The sequence below is a fragment of the Amblyomma americanum genome, chromosome 6 (assembly GCF_052857255.1).
Source record: "Amblyomma americanum isolate KBUSLIRL-KWMA chromosome 6, ASM5285725v1, whole genome shotgun sequence".
Classification (NCBI taxonomy): domain Eukaryota; kingdom Metazoa; phylum Arthropoda; class Arachnida; order Ixodida; family Ixodidae; genus Amblyomma; species Amblyomma americanum.
The window spans coordinates 129,212,089-129,218,974 of NC_135502.1; the positions used below are offsets into that span (position 1 = coordinate 129,212,089).

The window sequence follows — 6,886 nt, forward strand, 5'->3', positions numbered from 1 at the left end:
ATCAGAGAAATCGTACAGCAAGACCACACCATTACAGTTAGCGTGTTATCAGATACTCTCGACATTAATTAGTAAGACAATATGCCACCAAATTTTGCGTGACAACTTGGGGAAAAGAAAGCTGAATGCCAGAATTGTGCCGCACTCCCTCACACAGGACCAGAAGGACACGCAGGCATCAGTGAGTGCTGATTTGCTCTCCGAGGCAGAGAAGGATGCAGCATTCGTCGACAGCATCATTGGTGAAGACGAAACATGTTGTTTCCAATTCGATCCTCAAACAAAGAGGCAGAGCGCCGAATGGCGGTTCACAAGCTCTCCTGCGTCTAGAAATGTGCGGCGACAGAATACCAAAATAAAGACGATGCTGATAGTTTTCTTCGATGCCAGAGGTGTCATACACCGCGAGTTCGTCCCACAAGGGCAGACGGTGAATCAGGAGTTTTATATCCGCGTGCTTTAACACATGCGTGATGCACTGCGACGCCGTCGCCCTGACTTAAGGGCATATGGACAGTGTAGCCTTTTCCGCGATAACGCAAGGCCGCACACTGCTCTCAGCGTGACAAAATTTTTCGCCAAACACAGCATTACTGTACTTCCCCATCCACGATACTCGCCTGACCTCTCCCCTTGAGATTTTTTACTTTTTCCTCGAGTGAAGAGAGCCTGTAAAGGTCGTTGAATGGGGAGTGTGGAGGCCATTCAAGACGTCACGACAAAGGAGCTGACAGCCCTGCCAAAAGAAGCGTTTTCCAACTGTTTCCAAGACCTCAGGATGCATTGGAAGCCGTGTATAGACTGCAAGGGAGACTATTTCGAAGGGGTGCTGCACAAATGATTTCCATGTTAAGCGCATTTTTTTTAATGGACGCAGTCTCGGAACTTTACGGACAATGGTTGTAAAAGGGTCCGCATTTTTTTTTCAAAAGTTGCGCAGTTCACCTTATCTGGCTGGCCCGCGCACTACATCGTAGTGCGCGGAAATTTCTACACCCTAACGTGCACGAACATCGCACACTACACGGGCCTCTAGAATTTCGCCTCCATCGAAATTCGACCACAGCGGCTGGGACCGAACCTGCGTCTTTGGAATCAGCAGCCAGAGCGCCATGACCACTCAGCCACCGCGGCGGCGAAGACGCAAGGGAATGTTGCTTAACCAAGATCGTTTGTTATTGAATGTGACTCCTGCGTACTTCTCTTTTTCAACCCCAGTTATTATTGTGTCGTTATGGACATAAGAAAATACACTAGGTTCATTACTCCCTGTTACAGCAAAACCGTTTTGTGTACATTGATTTCCATGCCACAACATCTACGCCAATATTACTCGGATATAGCAATAACTGATTTCTTCAAACATTAGTGGCCATTAATGGAAACGAATTTACTAATAATCAAAAATTAATCTCCAAATAAATTAACATGGACATCATCAGAGATTACGTCTACTGTATCATTAATATAGATTAGAAATAAAAGTTCTCCTAATACACAGCCTCGCCGTGCACCCTAAGTTAACTCATGGATATTGCAGGGCTCTCTATGACGGAGATAGGTAGTGATATAATATTAGGAAGACCAATGCGCTCCAGCTTATGAAGTAATTAATTTTCCGTGGTGATTTTTATCGAACGCTTTATTAATATCAAAACCAGGAAATCGACATGCCTGGACGAGTCAAGTACTTCAAAGGTTTCATGAACAACTGACATAAGCTTAGTTGGAGTCGAAAGTCTCTTTCCAAACCCACGTCGCAATGGAGAGCTAGGACACCATGATCTGTCAAAAAGTGACGAATAAAGCCTGCAAAAATATGCTTCAATAATTTACCGAAGTGCTTGTAATAGAAATAGGACGGTAATTTGAAAGTGTAAGATAATCACCCCTTTTATGAATTGGAACAGCTTTTGCCCTATGCCAGTCGGTCAGTATTTCTCCTAACTGCAATTAAAATTGGAAACAAGTCAGCTAAGAATACACATACCTTCGTAAAAAGCATTTGGTACCTTATCCGGTCTTGCAGATTTCTTATAACATTGGCTTTTTGAAGCATATCCAAAACACAGTGTCGGAGATCATAACACCACGTACAAACGGCCTATCAGTGTTGCACTGCTCAAATTCAGCCAGGTCAGAAAACACACTCAGGAGATAAGAATCGAAATGCTCAGGAATACTGTGCGCGTCTTCATTAATTTTGTCATTAACCTTTATTTTACGCACCGCCTTTTTAGACTGACCTAAATAGCGCCTAAACTTTTATGGAGCATATGAAATAAAATGAGCAAGGCTATGACTTAATGACTTTTCTCGTGGTGCTGTCACCTTTGTTAATAATTCAGTTAACTCTTTGAGACACAAATTCTTGCATTTCTTTTTCATTTTTAGCTTTCGCTTAGTTTCAATAATATCTTTGTTTAGCCAAGGGAAGAAAACTTCCATCAAGGAGGTTCGTCGACGCCCCTCAACGGAATAAATCTATCAATACACTAAGTAGCTGTGCCTCTGAACCTTTGCAATGAAAGCTCGACATCATCATGGACACCATCATGACATGTTGTGTAATCAGGATGATGCCATTAATTCTTTAATGTCATTAATTAATAACGCAGCAGTACAATCCGCAACAATCATGGCCGCTTCAGCAGCAGCACCAACTACAACAACAGTGAAGTGTCTCGTGACCTGGAACTGTAACGGTTTCGCTAGTAAGAAGGCAGTCTTGCAGCAACACATAACACAAGTAGCACGCAAGCCCGACATCATCCTGATACAAGAGACTCGCACTGATGCGGTATCGCTACCTGGTTATCGGGTATACGCCAAGTCTCCGAAGGTCACCGGTGGTAGAGGGATATGCACATTGGTTCGCAAGGGACTCACCTTCATTGAGCATAAGTTGCAAAACAGTAAAATTGAATACACTCTCATCGAGGTCGTTATGGGCAAGAAACAAAAGAACAGCACTTTTCTGCTCAACGTCTACAGCAGCCCTTTACACAAGAAACAGAAATTCAAGACGCTCCTTCACATAGCAAGCACAGTGCCGGGGAATCACAGGCTCGTCGCCTGCGGGGACTTCAACGCGGCGCACCCGGCATGGGGATATAACAAGCAATTGGCCAAGGGGCGCGACCTGTTCCAAGACACAATAGACCTGGGCTTCACCCTCATCACAGACCCGACTGATCCTACGAGGATTGGGAACTCTGTGTCCAGAGACACGACGCCGGACCTCACGTTTGTGAAGAACGACGAGAAGGGCAGTATCTCCTTGCACAACACGGGGTGTGAGCTCGGTAGCGACCACTACATCGTAGAGGTCATCATACCAGAGGAGATCAAGGCCTCGCAGGACACCAGAAAACATAATTTTACGGATTGGGATGCCGTCCGTAGCCTATTACCAACGGAGGTGGAGGAAATCGAGAACATAGCAGAATGGTCAGCCCATATCGCGGGGAAGATCAAGGAGGCGACCAAGGTCATAGAAACGGATGAAAAGGTTGACAAGGTTGACAGCCGCCTGGCGCATTTAATCGCGGCAAAACACTCTATCCTAAATAGATGGAAGAAGCAACGACTCCACTGGCGCCTCAGGAAGAAGGTGGCGAAGCTGAATCGCGCCATCGAAGCCCATTGTCGGGTGCTCTGCACGCAACAGTGGAACGAAATCTGTAGCGCCGCAGACGGCCAAATGCATTGCGGTAGGACCTGGAACTTATTGCGGCATCTGCTCGACGAGACTAAAACAAAATCCCACCAACGCGACCGCCTCGCAAAGATCATTTACAGATCAGTCAAAGAATACGGAGAACCCGAAGTAATCAGACGTATAGACAGCAAGTACCTCCCAATTACACCCACGGATAGCCATCCCGAGTACAGCGGTCAAGCTAACGAGAAGCTGGACCGCGACATCAGCGTTGAGGAGGTTCGAGCGGCCCTGCACCAACTAAACAGCAGGTGAGCGGTCGGCCCAGATAACATCTCGAACAGAGCACTCAAGAACCTCAGCGATGTGGCGATCGAGAACCTCACCGGTTATTACAATAAGTGCTGGAGGGCGGGGTCACTGCCCCAGCAGTGGAAGACTGCCAAAACAATCCTTATTCCCAAACCAGGCAGGCCACCGAACACGGACAACCTCCGGCCCATCTCGCTCACGTCCTGCGTGGGCAAGGTGTTGGAGCACGTCCTCATGTGTAGGTGGCAGGATTACCTGGAGGAGTCGGGACTTTATCCCACCACGATCATCGGGTTTCGCCGTTCCCTGAACACCCAAGATGCGATGATTCTCTTGAAAAACGATATCATTGACGCTGATACCCGAACGAAAGATAACAAGGCTATCCTAGGGCTAGACCTGCAGAGCGCCTTCGACAAAGTGAAACACTCTGCGATCCTAGCCCAGGTGTCCACACTCAACATGGGCACAAAAACGTACATTTACATCAGGAACTTTCTGACGGGGCGGACTACCGAGCTCTACGCCGGAGATCTACGGCTCCAACCGAAAAGGCTCGGCAGTGTCGGGACCCCCCAGGGCTCGGTCATCTCCCCGTTGTTATTCAACCTCGTTATGATCAGGGTGGCCAAGCGACTCTCTCGAGTTGAGGGGGTCCGGCACACTATCTATGCCGATGACATCACGCTGTGGGTTCCGGGAGGCAGCGATGGTCACATTGAGACCACCCTGCAAGAAGCCGTCGACGCGATCGAAGACCAGCTAAACGGATCCGGATTGATCTGCTCACCGGCCAAGTCAGAACTCCTGGTGTTACCACCAAAGTACGTCAGACGTAACAAAAGCGAACCGAGGGATTACGAGGCCATCAAGATCGTCACGAGGAACGGTCAAGTGATCCCTGAGGTCGACAAAATCCGGGTGCTTGGCATGATTATAGACAAGCGACGGGGCAACGGCGAGACCATTTCCCGTCTTACAGCCATGATTACCAAAGCAATACGCCTCATCCGACGAGTCGCCAACCGCAAGGCCGGTATGAAAGAAGAAAGTTTGATTCGGCTTGTGCACTCATTCGTAGTTAGCCACGTCACCTACGTTGCAGCCTTTCACAACTGGACGCAGTGTGAAAAGAATAAGATCAACGGCCTCATACGCCGAGCTTACAAGGCGGCGCTCGGCCTTTTCGAGTGTACGGACACCAACAAGCTCCTGAAACTCGGGGTCCACAATACCCTTGAGGAACTTGCGGAAGCGCAACAGACTGCCCAGCTGGAGCGGCTCTCTATGACCGAGGCCGGTAGGCGTATACTTCATTACTTGGGCTTCACGCCCAGGTTGAAAAAGGCCACTAGTGACGTTCCTGTTCCTGACGGGACCCGATGCCGGATTCGGGTAGACCTCATCCCGAGAAACATGAACCCTGAGTTTATTAAGGAGCGAAGAGCGGCGAGGGCCAAATTCCTCATCGAATTTCATGCCAAGGATGCGCACGCCAGGTTCGTGGATGCGGCTGAATACCAGGGAGACCACACGGCGTTCGTAGCTACTGTCATCGATGTGTCATCAGGCGCCACGAGGGCAGCGGCAAGCTTACGGGTCCCAGAGGCATGTCAGGCGGAGGAGGTAGCCATTGCCTTGGCCATTGCCGACCCCGGATGCCAAACGGTGCTGTGTGATTCCCGAAGTGCAGTGCGGAATTATGCCAAGGGCAAAGTGTGCGGTGAGGCTGTGCGCGTTCTGTGCTCGACTGACCTGCAACGGGAAGAGAGGTATGTCAGACTCAGGTGGTTCCCGGCGCATGCGGGCAACGATGCGTCGGAGAAGCACGCTAACCATAACGAGACGGCACATGCTGTGGCGCGAGCGCTAACCAACCGCGACGCTGCAACCGACCGTCCAACGTGGTGTAGTGCCAAAGACCACATGACAACATTCAATGAACTTACGCAGTTTTACCGCCTCGCTCGAAGGACTTTCCCACCCCCACACCCGGGACTGAGCCGAGCGGAGGCGGTGCTGTTTAGACAACTACAAACTGGTACTTTACCAACCCCGGTGTTAATGACTCATCTATACCCAAACTTACATGAAAGTGATGTGTGTCGCGTGTGCCAGCGGGAGAGGGCAACTCTGACGCACATCCTATGGGACTGCACAAAATTCCCCGACGAGGCTTCTAAAAGCATAACGATTCCGCCGCGACTCGCGGCTGCGGCGGAATGCTCTGACCGTGACGTGCAAACCTGGGCCGTCCAGCAGGTCTCGGCGGCTCTTGAGCGACAAAGGCCTCAGATCCTCCGCTGAGTTGCCGCCTGGGCCCCCGTCACGGCGCCATTAGGTCACGATGCCATTAGGCCATGACGTAAATAAAGTTGTTCCTCCTCCTCCTCCTCCTCTTGGCATCGGACTGACATCATAAATTCTTGATGAGTTTTGCACTAACTTTTCTGTTAAAATTTTGACATTTCAGCAGAAGTCATGATATATGAAGACATCAAAGTACCTTCTTCAAGCACCGCCCCATGCATTGTTTTCAGTTTCCCCTGCAGTAGTAATACAGATCAACTTTGCAGTTAAATATCTTGAATTGTACCTGTCAGAGATTGCATACGTAACGCCAAAATTATTTTAGGAAACTTCGCTTATTAAAACTTCCAGCTAACACATGTTGGGGAGGAGGAGGCTCTTATTGGGCCTATATCTAGCGTGAGCCCGATGTATGAATTTCGGATCAGGTGAGTCTATTGGTGTGGCATGTATTTCCATCCCAATGGAGAGCCCGATTCTCGATCTTTACTTGCTCCTCTCAGAGGTTCTATGGAAACTGTGTTCTCTTTAAAATGATTGACGACTTTTGTCCTAGACTATTACGCGTTTCAGCGAAAGTTGCATATAGTATAATCGTTCGGT

At 49.0% G+C, this 6,886-nt stretch overlaps 1 pseudogene; it reads left to right on the plus strand.

Moving 5' to 3' along the window:
- The first annotated feature begins 2,947 nt into the window (after window positions 1-2,947).
- Window positions 2,948-6,297, plus strand: LOC144095506 (uncharacterized; annotated as a pseudogene).
- The last annotated feature ends 589 nt before the right edge of the window (window positions 6,298-6,886 follow it).